The sequence below is a fragment of the Dermochelys coriacea genome, chromosome 5 (genome assembly GCF_009764565.3).
Source record: "Dermochelys coriacea isolate rDerCor1 chromosome 5, rDerCor1.pri.v4, whole genome shotgun sequence".
NCBI classification, from domain to species: Eukaryota; Metazoa; Chordata; order Testudines; family Dermochelyidae; genus Dermochelys; species Dermochelys coriacea.
In genome coordinates, this window is record NC_050072.1 from 82115940 (window position 1) to 82134837 (window position 18898).

Sequence of the window (18898 nt, forward strand, 5' to 3'; positions counted from 1 at the left end):
ACTTCAGAGGGACTAGTCCCATGAATGAAACTAGAAGAACATGACTCATAATATAAGCATTTATACCCAATATAATTGTTACAGTAGTTTCTCCATTTTTTATAAATGACAGACCTCAAGAGTCTGCATGTTTTACACAGGGCTTTCTTCAGCTTCCTGAAGGTGCCCCTGTATCTAAGTTGATGCTATTTTCAAAGTGAACTGAACACAACTCTGCTACCCGCCAGGTGTGTACTTTTTCTTTCCTCTGGTGTCTGTTTTAATGCCATGTTTTTCTTGTGTTTACAGAAACCGAGAGATGCTAGAGAAGTGGAAAGCTGTGGGTTGACTTGGCACAAGCTAAACAGGAAGCTTCCATCACTGTTCTGGAATTAAAGAAGAAGATAAAGACTCTCTGTGATGGAAAGTTAAACCCCTAGAGGTCAGTATAACCATAGTAACATTAACACCTGGCAATCTAGGCTTAAATCATGTTAAGAATGCAATAAACTAGCTATAGCAAAGAAACTGCTAGTTAAACTGCACTCTGTCCTTAATTAACCCCTCCAGCAGGTGTGGCTAGAAGCCACAAATGTTTCTAGGCAGGAAAAGTGACCACTGTGTTAAGACAAAAAGAAAAGGAGTACTTGTGGCACCTTAGAGACTAACAAATTTATTAGAGCATAAGCTTTCGTGAGCTACAGCTCACTTCATCAGATGCATTTGGTGGAAAAAACAGACAATGTGTTGTGAGGTTGCTAGGGTAGAAACTGACCCCTGAGGTTTGGCTATGTCTGGAGGAAAATGCAGGAGTGAAATGGACAGACTGACTTGGAGGGAATGGAGTAGTGCCCAAGAGCAGATCAGCTGGCACACAGGGAGTGGAGTATAACACAGAGAAGTAAAGTGGGTTGATAGGCCTTGTAAGGTACAAAAGCCAGTGTTGAGGGAGCTAGTCACTGAGATGGAAATGGCTGGTTATGGACAAAGTGGTGCTGGTGGTGAGTAGAAAGAACTCAGGCCTATCAGAGCAGTGTGAACAGTTTGACAATGTTTGCGAAATAAAGTGGGCATCCTTCCCTATTAAATGGTTAAAACTCCATTCAAGCAGTGACAGCTGCTGAAGGGCTAGTCACTGTGTCTGGGTGTTGCTAACACAGTCTGCAAGTCAAGGGCATCTCTTTCATATGTTTTAAATGAAAACAGGTGTCTCCTAGAAAATCCTTCATTCTGAAAAGGAGTGAAGTGAAATGCATTTATTCCTCAGTGCTCCTAACTTATAGAAATGGGAGGTTAACATTATTGACAAACCTCAAAAAGAGCATAGGATCAAGAGTCGTAGAACTGGAAGGGCCCTTGAGAGGTGATCTAGTCCAGTTCCCTGCACTCATTGTAGGACTAAGTATTATCTGGACCATCTCTGACAGGTGTTTGTCTAACCTGCTCTTAAAAATCGGCAATGATGGAATATTCTATAACCTCGTGAGGCAATTTATTCCAGTGTTTAATTACCCTGGCAGGAAGTTTTTCCTAATGTCCAAGCTAAGTTCCCCTTGCGGCAACTTAAGCCCATCACTTCTTGTGCTATCGTCAGAGGTTAACAAGAACTATTTTTCTCCCTCCTCCTTGTAACAACGTTTTACGTACTTGAAAACTGTTATCATGTCCCCTCTCAGTCTTCTCTTTTCCAGACTAAATAAAGCCTTTTTTTTCCCCAATATTCCCTCACAGATCATGTTTTTTATATCTTTAATCGTTTTTGTTCTCTCTGACTTTCTCCAATTTGTCCACATCTTTCCTGAAATGTGGCACCTAGAACTGGACACAATACTCCATTTGAGGCCTAATCATCATGGAGTAGAGCGGAAGAATTACTTCTGGTGTCTTGCTTACAAAACTCTTGCTAATACATCTCAGAATGATGTTTGCTCTTTTTACAATAGTGTTACACTGTTGACTCATATTTAGCTTGTGGTCTACTATGACCCCCAGATCCCTTTCCACAGTACTCCTTCCTAGGCAGACATTTCTGATTTTGTATGTATGCAACTGATTGTTCCTTCCTAAGTGGAGTACTTTGCATTTGTCCGTATTGAATTTCATCCTATTTATTTCAAACCATTTCTCCAGTTTATCCAGATCATTTTGAATGTTAATCATATCCTCCAAAGCACTTGCAACCCCTCACAGCTTGGTATTATCCGCAAACTTTATAAGTGTACTCTATATGACTTTATAAGTGTATTCTATATCTAAATCAGTGATGATGATATTGAACTGATTCCTATGGGATCCCACTCGTTATGCCCTTCCAGCATGACTGTGAACCACTGATAACGACTCTCTGGGAATGGTTTTCCAACCAGTTTTGCACCCACCTTATAGTAGCTCCATCTAGGTTGTATTTCCCTAGTTTGTTTATGAAAAGGTTATGCGAGACAGTATCAACAGCCTTATTAAAATCAAGATATACCACATCTACCACTTCCCCCCATCCACAACGCTTGTTGCTCTGTCAGAGAAAGCTATTAGGTTCGTTTGACATGATTTGTTCTTGACAGATCCATGCTGAATGTTACTTATCACCTTAATATCTTCCAGGTGTTTGCAGTGCTCCATAACATTAATTGCATTCTACAGGATGTGCCTAGCTTTCATTTATGACCACTCTGCAGTACACGTTTCCATGTTTGGGCTGTGGACTGTAATAGATTTGTGCTTAATCTTGCCAGTGTAGATCAGTCCAAACCCTGTTATAAGCACTTTAAGGAACAATACAAAATCCTGGGTGAATTCACCATCAAAGAATTCACCATTATGCGAGTTGGGGCAGTTTCACCTGAAGGCCAAGGTGTTGTGCCTGGCTATGCCACTGATGAACTATGCCCCTGGTCTTTACGTGGCTTTAGCAGCATTCAATAACATGGTTATTACAGGATTTAGCCTCCTCCACATGGGGATGATGAAAACACATCATAACAAGTTTGAGGCACTCCTGTGTTACAATATGCTGCCCAATAGAGCAAATTTCATTGTGTACAATAGTCAGAACTTTATGATATCAGTCTTTGGTTTGCAGACTGTGTCAAAATTCATGTTGGATGTGCTCACCCAAAGGCTATTTAAAACATGTAATTGTAGGTGTACAATGCATGACCGAAGTGCAGGGTATTTGGTTTGCATAGATGAGGTGGTAGAGCACATAAGGTGTTTGTAATTACTTACCGTTCTGATACCACTGTAGTACTGAAGCTCACTGGGAGCAGGTTCCAGAGAAAGTAATAAACAGCTTTCATCATCCTTCCTGTTGGTGGTGAGTGTGACAATCTTAAAGTTACTTAAACACAGTGGGTCTCTGTGTTAACTTGTTTTCAACACTACTTTTGAAAACAAGGGAAAATAAAAAAAACAAATGATGTAAGGGCTTAGATAACAATGGGTCCAAGAGAGAACCTTGGTCAATGCCTTACCCCAGGCACTTCAATAACTTTCAAAAGGAGACAAACTGTTTGTTTTGGTTTTCCGTTTTGGTTTTGTTTTGTTTGTAATTTTTGAATGAGGTTTGCTAACGGGCTCAAACCACATTTCAGCCTGGAAAGAACTTGCAGAGCAGAATTATAAAATCCTTAAAACAACAAGAGAAACCCATCACCACCAATCAAAAAAGCAATTGGGATAGGATTCTGATCTCATACCAGATTTACATTGGTATAAAGCTATTGACTAAAATAGTTACTCTGGTTCAACTCAGAGCAGAATCAGGCCCACTGAGTTGATACTGGGAACATAGAAACCCATTCACATCTAATGAAAATTTTTGAAGATAATTCTGGTTATGGATCATACAACTTCTGTGTTTCTTTTCTGCTTCTTGTGTTGTTAGAAATTGTTAGAAGGTCTTTGGTGCTTAAGAGTAGATCTGTTCTTTCTACTTTTTTCCTTATTTAAAGTAATAATCCTTTTTGTGATATCATAATCCTTTCCATGATAACACATTGTGATGTCACAAAGTAATATTATCTCAGTTGGGGAATGAGCTGTAGGAATAGAAGAGCACCAATCAAATACCCTCAAATATTATTATTTTTATGGACAATGCTATTTTCAGGAAGTAGAGGTTACTTTATAACTCTTATCAATAACACAGTAAAATTGTGTTAATGATTAGACACTCCTTAGGCTTTTAATCTAAATTTATTATCTTTCATTTTCCAGATCCAATGTTTTGCACACATACAATAAACCATTCAAGTAAAAATAGACTGTGCTAGACTGTGACATATCCTATTTATGTCAATGGGATTTCTGTATGTGGCTCAAGTGCAATATATGACCTTTGTAACAGCATATTATACAGAATAGTCCAACAACACTGTAATTCACATCTACTGCCAACAGAGACCACTTTCTATATACAGTGAAACAGTTATTATTTTAGATGTTATGACAGGATTATGTGGTAACATGCAGAGTGGGAGAGAAATGTGGATTCAAATCTGAAATCTTCACCCAAATTCTATGGATGATTAAAGAGCCTATGAGCTCATGGTAAATCTCTTTCAGTAAACTGCTGCTAACGTTATATCAGTCAAACTATTCTGAAAAAAAAAGAGTACTTGTGGCACCTTAGAGACTAACAAATTTAGTACTCCTTTTCTTTTTTGAGAATACAGACTAACACGGCTGCTACTCTGAAAACTATTCTGAGGAACATCTGAGACTTGTGGATCTAAGCCCCCTACAGGGCTCCTCTCTCTCTCTCTAGCTATTAATAGAGGATTTAGAGCTAAGTATATAGTTAGGGTGAAAACTAGAGATGGGCTCAAATCAGAGGAGGCTAAATGGTGTAATTTGCACAAAGTTCTTTGTAGGGGAAGTGCTGAGCCCCGCTGCTCCTGAGAGGGCAATAGAAGAGATTGTGCCCCAGGATAGTGCAGACTGCTTCCTCAATACATTGGCCCTGCATGATTTGCTTCCCAGAGAGAGCAAGGTCCAAGCAGTTTCTGCCTCCAGCAACTGCTAAAGTGATCTGCCCTTGAGTCACATAGAAGTGAGTGGAGCCCTCCCCATAATCCTTGTGTACCTGTACAGAGGCAGATCATCATTTGGCCCAGAAATTTAGATCCAGATTCTAATCTGAATCTAAACATCACCCAAGTATGGAAATGTGTGTGGGAGGCTGTCTCTGGCTCCATTACTAGAATAAATGAGTGTATTATTGTTTCTAAAACCACAATGATTCTTGTGGAATTCGGCAAAAAGCAATTGCCCTCTGGCTCATGCATGTTTCTCACTCTCCTTTTCTGCAGTTTGTTCTACAACAGCCTTTTCTCTTAAAAGAAGTGACAAAATACATTATAAGCACTTTTACTATACAAGAATTATCATGCCACAAGCATTAGAGAATGACATATGTTATTAACAGAATTGTTATTTCAGTGGAGTCGCATCTTACGTGGGGGGTTAGGTTCTAAAGTCAGCGCGTAAGGCAAAAATCGCCGTAGAGTCAAATTACCCTTGAAAGTCCCTTAAATTTCCCATAAAGTACAGTATATTGTACATGGTTTTGTGTATACAACCCTATACAGTAATATGTATAATGTATACAGTAATGTACAGTATATAATAAAGAGTACATATGCAAAATATAATTTTACAGTACTGTATTTTTAATTACAGGGGGCAATTAGAGGGGGTCATCAGGGCTCGATGTCGATCCAGGAGACAGAGGTGATGGAGAGTTTGGGTGACAGAGAGCAAGTCATAGACGAAGCGGTTGGCTCTGGTTCAGCTCGAGAAGTTGATTGCGTAGGCTCATCTGCTGCTGGTTGTTTTTCCTTGAAAAACATGGTGATCGGCAGCTGTCACTGTTGTCTCTTGAGCTGCTCAAACATTTCTTGATACGGTCTCAAATCTTCTGTAATACTACGTGTGATTTTGAGGCTTCGTTCCATAGAGAGATTGTATTCAGAAATTAAATCATTCAAGTGTTTCGCTGCTTGGAACACTTCAGGAAATTTATGAAGATTCCAACTTGCTGGATCTTCCTGTTCGTCATCATCATCTTCGTCTTCTGTAGACAATTTTATCAGTTCCTCTAACTCTTCGTTAGTCAATGTTTCTCTGTGGCTCTCAATTAATTCTTCAATTTCTTCCTCAAGGGTGTCGATGAAGCCATCACCATCCACTTGCCTAGCCACCTGAACAATGCATTTCACTTCTTTTTCAATGATCGGGAAACCCTTAAATCATTCACACGTTCTTTCCATAGGTTTCGCCAGCATGCATTGACTGTTTCAGGCTTGATTGCATCCATTGCCTGTTTAATATAAGTGATACAATCAGCAATGTTGAAGGACTTCAAACACTCTATCACATTAAGATTGGGTTCAGCAACCATTGTGCTACATATCCGTGAGAACGTAAGCCTCATGTACGTGGCCTTGAAACAGCGAATCACGCCTTGGTCGAGAGGTTGGAGGATGGAGGTGGTATTGGGGGGGAGAAAGATGACTTCAACGTCATTATGCACAAACCGGAGTGCCGCAGGAGCATTGTCTATGATCAGCAGCACTTTAAAGTCAAGTCCTTTCTCTTCAAGGTACCACTTGACCTCCGGATTGAAACACTTGTGGAACCAATCCAGAAATAATGCTGCCATCACCCAAGCCTTTTTATTTGATTGCCAGAACACAGGCAGGAGATTTTTGTTCTTGCCTTTTAGGGCGTGGGGATTTGCAGCCCTGTAGAGCAAGCCCAGCTTTATTAAATGCCCAGCCGCATTGCCACAAAACAATAGTCACACGGCTGCTTTGAAGCCAGGGGCTTGTCTTTCTGATTTCGAAGTGTAAGTGAGGTTGGGCATTTTTTTTCCAGAAGAGCCCCGTCTCATCAGCATTAAAAACTTGTTCCGGAAGATAGCCCTTTTCTTCTATGATTTTCTTTAATTGTTCAGGGTAGGCTTTTGCTGCCTCTTCATTGGCAGATGCAGCTTCACCAGTAGTCTGCACGTTTTTGAGGTTGAAACGGTTCCTAAAACTGTTAAGCCAACCTTGGCTGGCTTTGAATTCCTTCTCATCAGAAGGCTGTCCCTCTTCAGTGGGAGGTTTGAACAGTGCATAGAGGCTAAGAGCCTTTTCTTGCAACGTGTTGCCATCGATAGGCACACGTTTATGGTTCATGTCTTCCAGCCATACATTTTGGGGCCATGTTGTACGAAAAATACGTACAGTATTTTTAAACACTAGAATCACACTCAGCACGGCGAGATGCCCACACTATGAGAGGCACACGGAAACTGAAACCGACTGAGGGAACAGCAGATTCATGTCTCCCATTCCACGCTCACTCTGGGGCATACGCTTATTGAGTGGAATGATGGGCGGAATCGCCCACTCTATTTACAGTTATCTTGTTATTTTTCTTTTTTTTTTTTTTGCTGAGTGCATATAGTTGAATTTGTGTAAGTTAAATGTGCGTATGATGCAACTCACCTGTATTCACAAGAAGAAAATTCTGGTTTGTGATTGACTGAGAACAGATATATGACAAACTAGTAAACGTTATGTGGCTTGTCTCATCAGAGGTCAATTATGAAGGCCAGTGCCAGAGCCAAGAATAACACATAGGAATGAAGATTCCCAGTCTAACCAATAAGTGATAAATCCTCTATGCACTTTCAGAAAATATGCTGGGAAAATCTTTCTATGTATTAGGACAGTTAAGCGCTGTAATAGACTTCCAAGGGAGAATTTTAAGAACAGGTTGGGTCAAGGATGGTATAGGTTTACTTGGTCCTGCCTTAGTGCCGGGGGGCTGGACTTAAACACTTCTCAAGGTCCTGTCCAGCCCTACATTTCCATGATTCTATGTCAGCATTTTTTTCCTGCAGTTTGGGAAGCTGATCCAAAGACCTTTGAAGTCAATAGGAATCTTTCAGTTGTCTACAATGGGGAATGGATGAGGCCATATGAGCCCGGAATATAAATAGCGCAGCACTCCTGAGTCTCTTACAAGTCTGTTCCCCAGCTCTGAGTAAGATTTAGTGGATTTTACTGACTCATCAGAGTTAATAGATCCAACATCTGACAAAGATAAGCCATTGCATATGTCCCTCTCGCCTGCTTTTGAGCTATATTTTGTGACCCCTGCTCAGACAAGGAGCGGTTTAATAGCTTACTGCTGTTTTCTCTTGCCCGCTCCTTTTTCATTTTCACTTCATCACTTCTAACACACACAGGATCGTATGTTGGGGAATGGAGAAGTACTCCTGATCTCTAAGGTCTTGCTTAAGCTGGAGATTTGCAATAACATTGTAGATATAGACCGATCATCTGCATTTTTACCACTTGTTTGGACCCACTCTGAGCATGGTAGGAAGGCACGTGGTAAATACACTGTCATCCAGTCTGCACTAGCACTACGACCATCTTTAGCACTGATGGAGCCATACTACTTCTTGAGCACAATGGGAAAATTTCAGAAAATCCACACTGTTGACAAGACCTTGAATTTTAGAAATTGGGATTTTTTCATTTGCACTACACTGCAGCCAGCAGCAAAGGGCAGGACCCATGAACTAGGCTGGGGACGAACGAGATAACCGAGGCAAGGGGAATTTTCAGTCTGATGTATGAGTCCCAAGATAGGATTCATTAAGGTTTAATGTCGGTGTGTCGGTCTCATTGTTGTACTGAATTAAAGAAATGATAGAATATTCCAATTTATGTTCCTGTGACGTGACTAATTTCAATCATATCTAGTTAGCTTCAGACTTTTGGCCCAAGACTGAGACTTTTGGGGATTTCTCTGACTTTCAGTGAGGCCATGACAGTGACTGAAGTCAACTCAGCTGTGTAAGTGATGCTGAATACCCTAGAGCAGCGGTTTTCAACCCTTTTTCATTTGAAGACCCCTAAAAAAATTTCAAATGGAGGTGCAGACCCCTTTGGAAATCTTAGAGATAGTCTGCGGACCCCCATAGGTCTGCAGACTACAGGTTTACAACCACTGTTCTATGGTGATGACAATCTTTTGCAGACCCATTAGACATAGTCTGCAGACCCTTACAGGTCTGCGGACCACAGGTTGTAAACCACTGCCTCAGAGAGGAAGACAGAGCCCAAGTTGGTGTCAGGGAGAACAATTATTGAGACGTGGAGCTAATTGCTGTCTGGATTCACTTAAAGTAAGAGAAATAGTATTTTCCTGATACATATTTTAATCTGAAAATTATTCATTATCTGAGGGCTTGTTTTTTAAGCTTCCTAGAGAAGCCCAAAGGGGGAGGAAGGTTTGAGGTTGTGTCAGCTGAGAGGCAAATATCAGATTTCAATTTCCCATTGTATGGTAAGCTGCTATATGTAAGTGTGCAGGATGCTTAAAAATTCACACCCTCCAAAAATGTAGTGATGGAGAAAGATGGTCTTAAAACTGGTACACACTATGCTGTTGCTGTTGTGTTGCTCGCTTAAAGGAAGGGAATACTTCTTTTGGGCTATAACTTAAGTTGTGGGACAGACGTGAGAAACAGTTCTCTCCCTGCAGTGCCTGAATTTTCTATGATGGTGCAGGTGCAAGTCATGTGGCTTTCCTGTGCCCCAGCTGTGATTGCTACATGGCCATCCCAGTTCATTGCACCCCCTGCTCCTGAGTATACTGTGGACTTGTCAGCCAAGGACCTGAATTAAGTTTGTCTAGAATGTTCCTATAACAAATTTTCAAATATAAGAGCTGGAAAAGAAGAATTCAGCATGGTAAAAGATTAGTGAATCCACCTCAAATAGATTGCTATTTCTGACCTATCAGCAGTAAGCAGTGCTGGATACTTCACGGGGGGGTGAAGACCTGAAGAAAGGTCAAGCATGAAACTTGAGGACATGACCATCAATTACCTGCAGATAGAAAACTAGTGGGATAGTCACCAGATATTACAGCACGTAGAGGAGTAGGGTAGCAAGAGCTTTCTCTGATTTGGTTTGAATGACAGCTCTGACTGCCTTGAGGGGAGCCACTAGCCTTCTCCTTTTACAAACTTGCTTTTCACTTTAAATACTCTATGTATTTTCTAGTGAAATCACATTTCAGGAATCTGGGGAAACAGCATTTTAAAGTCCCCATGCCCATTACTCTAGGCCTAACGGAAGGAACAATGAGCATTTAAAATCTTCCATTTAAAGAACTCCAGCAGTGTTAGGAAATAGTCTTAGCTGGCTTCAGTTCCAGCTGCTGAAAAATAATCTGAAAATTGGTGCTGGGCAGAACTCTACCGGTCCACGATCTGGGCTGGAGAAGAAGCGCAGGGATTCAGATGTATCTGGTTTGGAACTTGAGTTGGAAATCTCACAGGAGTAGAGTCTCATGAGATTTCCAGGATTTCCTAGTCTCAGCCGTGTCAGAAGAAAAATACATTCCCCTGGATATTTCAGTATTTCCACTTCCAGACCCCGCTGAAGCTAGTAAACGAGGAGGCACAGGTTTCTTTAAAGTTAACTGCACCCTTCTGAACTTGTTCTCATTCTTCTGCTATTCCGACTGCACATTATTTTGATGAATTCAAAATTGGCATATATTCTAAACAACACGAGGGAGGCTCCTGAAGGAGACTAAGTGTGATTATCTTAACTAATCGGATCAGACCAGGACCCTAGTCTGAGATCAAGGCAACTTAAAAAAAAAGTGTGGATTTTATTTGCTATTTAATTAGTTTGCCACAAAATAAACAAATGATTGAGAGGCAAACCAAAAGTACAAAACTGGCACAACAGGAAACTAACTAAAAGGCTCAATTGTATTTGTCAATTTTATTCTGTGCCAAAGATCAAGAAACAAGGGAGTTTCTGTAAGGAGCTCTTCTTCAGAGACATTTTAGAACCCCTAATGATCTATTTAAAACAAGGCCCAGACTCACTGGGGAGGGTCTAAAAATTCTCATAGATTTTTGTTGAAAGGGACTAAGGAACTTCGGGATCGGATCTGTCTCTCCTCCATGCATCACCCCACTCACTGCATAAGGTGGCGTAAGTGCCTCCATGGCACCCTCCCCTCTCCTCCCTCAATCCCATGAACTCTCTCTGCATAAACCAGAATCAGTTCTGGAGAAGGACTTGGAGATGAGTGAGGGAACAGGCCAGGGCTGGGAAATGTGTCCACTTTGTCCCCACTCTCTAACCCCACAGACATTACCTTAAAATATGGTTCCAGGCTGTATTAACTTATTTTGCATCGCCCTTTGGAATCCTCAGGAGCTTCTGTGGTAATGAGGCTATATTGAAGCTGCATAGCCATCACCAATCATGGATGCTGAGGATCAACCAGATTTAGAAGGTGGCTTTTTCATGGTGAGGAGGAGGAGGAGAAACACTCCAATCCCAAGATCCAATGATATACGTTAATCTCTCTGAGGGAATTCTCCTGGAGATTCTTTTGCAAAAAGTTCCTTCCTGTGTCTTTTAACATGGGAGGGTCCTTTGTTTCCTGCAGTGATCTTATAGTAAAGTCTGTGGGCTAAATTTAGCTGAGAGATGTGCAGTTATAGAGCTAGTGAAGTGAGTGGGAGCTACATGCATACACTCTTATACATTGTGGTTAGGACTATATTATTCTATACATAGGCTGTCTTTGCATTCATTGAATATCTACAGGGTATGATATAAAAACTGGAATGAAATCATTATATATCAAATTTTTAGAATCCAGAGGAACATTAATACAATGCTGTATCTATATCAATAGGAAATCTGGAGCTGCAGAGAAAGTCTTACCTTTGATGCAAACTTTTGTTTAGGATAAAATGCCATTTGGGTGGGACTTTGTGATAGGCTTTTTATTCCTAAAAATATTTATCCTCATGAACCCATACTCACCTGATTTTATTTTAGTTCTTTTCCATGGTACTTAATATACTGTTTAATACCTCTTCTTTGAAAAGAGAACCGGAGAAAAGACAGGCATAAAGTACTTATTTAAACTGACTAATAAAAAAGGAGACATTAAGACCTGGCTAGTAATCAGTCTGTGATTGATGGTTACAATTTCTTACAAATGAGAGAAGTAGCACATATGGGATAATGTTAGTAAGTTTTTCCAAGTATAGATTGGGGGGGGAGATTGGGCTTACTTCCAGATATCATCTTTTTAACTGTAATGTACAATATTTACAGGTCTATCTATGCATATGTACTGCATATGTATACAGAGCAAAGCTATGCAGAATAAGCTAGTCTTACACATTTCTTGAGAATATGAAATTGTTGGAGATTTTAGTTTTAGTGCAATGCAGCCCAAAGCTAATTTACAAGAGATGTGAAGGGCTCGCTTTCACCTACATAATTTGCATGGATCTGAGGTCTGATACGGCAAGAAGTGCTATTGAAATTATGAAAAGAAGTACTTGTGGCACCTTAGAAACTAACAAATTTATTTGAGCTTAAGCTTTCGTGAGCTACAGCTCACTTCATCAGATGCATTCAGTGATGATGTGATGAAGTGAGCTGTAGCTCACAAAAGCTTATGCTCAAATAAATTTGTTAGTCTCTAAGGTTCCACAAGTACTCCTTTTCTTTTTGCGAATACAAACTAACACAGCTGCTACTCTGAAACCTATTAAAATTACGTTTCAGTAAATTGGCTAGCATGGCTCCACCTGGTTTGTCCACATGGAAACTAGTAATATATGGATTAGCTGAGATAACTATAAAATAGATAATTATCTAAAGAAAAATTGAACACTGACAATTTCAGTAGTGCAGTGGCAGAGCTATAGTTAAGGTTTGGATGAAATATCAGGAGCTAATGTGAGTCCAGTACTTAGCACTGTTTCTTTAAAAGGTATACATGCTGTAAGACACCTTAATTTGCTAAGAATGCGGTATCAGTGTCCATGAGAACCCTGTGCTGTTTGAATGTTACTCTAGTACTGAAATCTTTTCACTGATTGCTGGAAAATTTCACACTGCTTTTAAAGTACTGTTTATTACCTGTAAGTTTCATAGAATATTTGTCCAGAATCTCTTTAGGTTACTTTCTTTGTATGTTACAAATTGCTCTGTAAGGCTACAACCTGATGATGTATTGACTTGTCCTCCACATAATTGGAAAAATTTGGAACTATGGCATTCGGAATCTAGTCTCCTTGGTTATGGTCAGCCCTTCCATATATATTCCAATAAACACAAGCAAAAGGTGATTTATTTGTGGAACAAAATCCACAGTAAGTATCAGTGTTTGAGCCACAGCATGTTTGATCATTGAAAACACTGATCAGCCACTACTTAATGGCTTCTTACTGGATACAGATCTCAAGATACTGGTGCAAGTAAGGGATGCCCTAGAATATAGATGGTACAGGACAGGTGTTCTCCCTACCCACAATTATAGAACAAGCTTCCAATTCATGTTCAGAACTCATAATTTACTTTGATTCTGGAATAGGCTTGCAGTGTTTGTCTGAATCACTGCCCTGTTTGCACATGTTGATCCCGAGAAAAGAATTAAGGGGGTTCTGCTGTCTGACTGAGCCAGGGGGCTTCTTTCCCCACCCAAATATATGGGAGGTGCCAGTGTCTAGGTGACAGAGAGGAATTATGCAATCTGAGCAGTCCCTGAGATAAGAACCCTGAGGGCATCAGGCCTATGGAAAAGTTTGAACTGAACTCTTGTATTGTTGTTAAAGCCAAATCTCAGGAGAGGGAGGGGATGAAGTGTTGACTACCTATTGTAAGACAGCCATTCTGGCTCTGATTCATGAAAGCACTTAAGAATGTGGCTCTCTCTCTCATTGACTTCAGTGGGGCTTAAGTATGTGCTTACATGCGTTCCTGAAGAGGGATGTTGTCTTGAATTGGGTCCTTTTGTCTCTGCATTTCAGAAATAGGTGGGGAATTTCAAATCCACAGTTTCTGGAAAACATTATCTTATAAGAAAATGAAAGGCAGATTTATTCCTGGGAATGAATGAAGTGCTTAAGTTATTATCATTAAATAAATATTTTGCTCCAAATTGTATGTGTTTGGTTTGGTTTGCTTTGTTTTAAATATGAGATCTGGAAAGGCTACCTTGGCCTTAAGAAGCAGAAATATCTGCTAGGATTATGAGTGCGTTGTTGACTGAGCTCAGCAGCACCCAGGGAGGATGTGGTCCGACCAGCTCTGCCCTAATCATCAGGCATGATGGCAGTCGGTGAAAATGTTTATAGCAAGAAGGAGTCTCAGGTGACATGATGACTTGGAGATAACTTGCTCTTTCCAAAGAGCACAAACAATCCAAAGAGACACATCTTTAATCAAGTTTTCACCTTAATTCACAAAAACATTGTCCTCAACCATATCAGCAACATGTCTTTCTCTGAACCCTCTTTTATTTAAATAATAATAAAAAAGTCCTAAATCCTAAGGCAGCTCAGATTCCCCTCGAAAGTGATAAGAAAATACTTGACTTTTTGCTGACATGAATATAAATAGTTAAACAGCTTTCAGAAAATCTTCTGCCTCTCAGCTCATCTGCGAGACTCCAGAGGTATTGCAAATATGCAGTGCCTGTGATATCCCACTCATGATTGCACATCAGAAAAGTAGCAAACTTTTATCAGTTAAAATAGTTTTTGTTAGGGAGAAAGTTCTCATAACACTAAAGACTTAGGGGCTGCTTACCCAAACACCCCCCAAGGATTGCTTTGTATACATGGATGAAGAAGTCAGATAGCAATGAAGAGTAGTAAACAGACACTTCTAGACATGTGTAGTTGGGAGTTATGCTCTACCACGCTATGGTTGAAACTCTGCAAATGGCTATGTTGTTGCTAAAATAGTCCCCTTGATCATGGTGGGTAGGAATTTGTTTTTCCCCAAGACCTGCTAACCAACCTACACTTCAAGCTAATCTCTAGCCAAAAAAAAAAAAATCTGTCTATACTGTAACCATGCTAAAAGTTTTTGCTAGCTGAGTCTAACCATAATTTGGAGAGAGCCCTATGGACCAGATGCTTAGAAGCTGTTCTGTGAGCTACAAAATGGAAGACCAAAATCAGGGGGTCTTGCTGTCTGGGTTGATGGAGACCATCTGAGGAGAGGGACCTACAGTACAGGTTGTAAGCAGCATTTTTTTTCCCAAGGAAGGCAGAGGGAAAGAGAAACCCAGCTACCAAAATAAAGAGAACATTGTAAAAATGTCTCCTAGGCGCTGAGGAAAAATTGGTCTGTGTTCTGTGTGTTATTGTTTTGCATTATGATGGCTCCTTGGGGCTCCAATCATTGTGGTTGTCTTAGCATATGCGCAACGTACCTCAGGTGGCATGTGACCAAGATTCATCATGGATCATGGCTCCATTGTACTAGACACTGTACACAAGCTCATAACACAGAGATGATCCTTCTCCAGAAAGTCTTTACTCAGTTCTTAGAACAGAATGGGAGTTGATGAGCTTTCCCTGAGTAAGGAATAAAAAGTGAGTAAGGGTAACTTCAGAATTTGAGGTGAGATCTCAGTGAGTGTGTAGGCCTTGTATGACTTTGCTTCACATCATTGCTGTGATTTCTAAACTTGGCACGGGAACTTGTGAAAGAACAATTGGTTGTTTTCTAAAGAACATCAACTTTCTTTCAAAAAGAAAAGGAGAAAAATAAGGGGACATTTTAATCTCCAGTGATTTACAGAAAACATAATAGGGGGAAACGCTGTAAAAAGCCTGCATTCTTGGGTCGTGAACTACTTGATCACAATGTGAAGGTAAAAAAAGTTCTTCCCACCCTTCCTCAAACTGTGTGTGTGAAGTCCTCTTCGTAATCTGTTTACATAGACTTTACAGAGACTTTACATACATCTCACCTGTGAGAATGCTTTCTTTCAGTATTGATCCATCCCCATTTATGAAATTTCACTCTCTGAACATGCATCATGCTTGGCAGTGAAAACCAGAAGTGCTGTATCAGGTGTATGGCTCATTTTTAAGCCATCACTCTTGATACGATAATGTGTTGAAATTTTGCATACTATCTATTTAGGGAGAAAAAGGAGATAAAGGTGATGAAACCAAATGCCTTTCAGTGGTGTCTGGTAAATTGTTTTTCCCCTGCTTGTACAATGTTCCAAGAAGTGGTCTGTTACGGTTTTTTGTGAATTCAGACAATAATCCTTAGTCTGTAACAGTTGTGTCCTAATTGTTTACACTGAAGGCTCCGGACTATATCTAAACAATATTAGCTAATATTTGGATCTTATACCAATTGCGTAATGAACCATCTGGCAAAGTTGAGAGCCCAGGATAAAGTTCTGAAGGAGATTATTGTTACAACTGACTATTGACTGGTCAATAATACATGAGATATTGGTGATTTTACAGAATATAATATTTGTGTGTAAAACTGCAGTCAGGCACTGGTTATTTAGATAAGCATATCCATCAAAACCATCACAAAATGTTTTTTGAAAAGCTATATAAAGTTTTAGCTTGGAGAAAGAAAATGAATATCTATACACAGAAAAGAGAATGTTTAACTCAGAAACAATGTTGTTGTTTTTCTTCTTGTTGTTATTTCCCCAGATACCTGGAGGCATATTGTGGCATAGTTACCTTCACCGCAGGGACTAACCACAGGGATAGTAATCTACACTGTGGATTGAGGGCCTGCAGTTTTTAATCTTAGGAACAATACAAAGATGAGTGGAATTTTAGAACCGGAATCCTGATTCACTTTCCTAAAACTGCATGATTACAGGACAAATTATGCCACTGCTACATTTCAGAACACACTGTAGGAGATTTTCCAAAATTTACATCAACAACAACAACAAAAAGTGGGTGAATGTATGGGGTGAATTCTGTTCTACCTGAGTAAGAACAATTTCCATTAAATTTAGTAGAACGGCAGTTTTTCCCTGAGGAAGAATTGCAGGATCTCCTAGTTATGAGGTGAATAAATATTTACTAGATATGAATGATAAGAGTGAAGCAGTGCTGTTAGAGCTTCCATATTGCTAACATTCAAGGCTTTATTTAGTCACTAAAGATGCCAAATATAGGACATTGCCATTAACTACAGATGGGAGCTGTTGGGGAGTGTTTAGATTTGAAATTCTTATCGAGCCCAAAGGCTTATGAATGGAATAGAGACCTACTGCAATTGGCAGGTATTTATTTGTCTTTGGATCTGTGCAACATTGTGAAGGGTGAAATTCAGCCACCACCATTCACATTCCCTCCTCCTTTCTCTGTACAAAGCCTGAGTTAATGGGTGCATGAAACTATGTGAGGTTTGGAGTGAATGGAACCCATCCTCCAATCTGCAGGCAGCTGCAGTTTCAATGCTTTCTGTGGAGCAACAGATAGTATTTAAAACTGCCCTCCCTATTACCACTACATCAGGAGATGAAGGCCTTCCACCAGCACAGCCTCTCCCCACTCCAAAAATTGAAATCCCTTGCAACTGCTAGGAATAATCTGGCCCATAGATTGAAAATTGCTTTTTGAATTTTGACAGCTGATTACAATATTCACTTTGTACTTTTAAAATAATGTATTATTCATAATGCTTTCAAACATGCCTTAATCTACATTTCCGTAATAGAGTATAGCCAGCTGTGAATAGTCTTTAGTTCTGCTTCAAAAAATAGCCAGCTTGTGGCGACAGTTTTCAGCAGTGTATTGACACAGTTTATTGATGATTTTGATTCAGATAACTTGGTCAGTAACCAGCCCATCTATTACACAGGATATTATTTTTCTGTACTATGTTGATTGTGTCCCCTCTTCATACTATGTGTGGTAAATAAGAAGTGCAGTGTTTCTCATGTACTAGAGATAGAAAAATAATTGCCCATCTTTCCTTTTATCTTGTCTCCCAACCAATATGACCCCATTTGTTCTTTATGTGCCTGTTTGGTCTTGTCACTATCCTAGATTGTGAGCATATGGGGCCGTCACTGTCTATTTTACTTGTTAATACAGTGCCTAGAGCAGTGTGATCCCAACCTGTGATTGAGGCTTCTTGGTGCTATCATAATCTACTAGAATATAAGTAGTTTTTATCTTTTTTCATTTTGCAAAATACTGTAGAAGTCAAGCAAACATCCCATTAATCTAAAATAACCTTTGTTATGTTCTGTTTTTAGAACCAGCAGTCTGCATTCCAGGGAGAATACTTAATGCATTATTTGTCTCTACTTGCAGATTTTTATCAAAAGTGTCAGTAATGCATGCACAGGTTTATTAGTGACTGGTTACCATATTCATGTGGAATAATAGAAGGTTTCCAAATAAGTTGGAGGAAAAGCCTTCAAAGAATATAACAATTCAACATTACTTAACACCACTATCCTCTTCCCTGCAGAGCATAATATTACTTGATCAATCCCCCTGAATGTAATGAGCATCATCAAACAATTTTCTCCTTTTCCTAGATCTGTCCCTGTATTAGAGAAATAAATTTTTGTTTTTGTTTTTTTGAGGTGTCATACACTAGTAGAAAGAAAATTTATCTTGAGAAAATACCACAAAAACATGATGAAAATAAATTTTTTGTGCTATATTTCCAGTAAAAATAACACTGTGAGTTGTTTTTCTGAAAACCTAGAATACCAGCATTGTCTTCTGCCTTTATAACTTGAAGTGTGTGTGCTACTATGAAAACTTTTTTAAAATGGCAGCTTCTTTCTAAACTTATGTGTAGTGATTCATTTCTATTTACCTTAGGGCCAAAGACATTTAGTAGAGCTGGTTGAAATATTTCAGTTGTAACTGTTTCTCAACAGCAAATTGGATTTTCAATTTTTTATTTTTTCTTGGAAGAATTGTAGGGATTTCAAGGAAAATTCCAAATTCAAACTGAAAAAAATTCTGATTCTGAAATGCTACCACAGTGCCTCAAAGAAGTTGTAGTTCAGGTAACTCAGGCTCCCATTCTTCTTAATGTGCCACACTTCTCAG

At 39.6% G+C, this 18898-nt stretch overlaps 1 long non-coding RNA gene across 1 annotated transcript in view; it reads left to right on the forward strand.

Moving 5' to 3' along the window:
• Positions 1-18898, forward strand: part of LOC119855813 — a 165124-nt gene that overhangs the window by 128510 nt on the left and 17716 nt on the right. Inside the window, exon 3 of the long non-coding RNA XR_005293041.1 lies at positions 289-421. This is a non-coding gene — a long non-coding RNA (uncharacterized LOC119855813). The remainder of the gene's footprint in view (positions 1-288; positions 422-18898) is intronic.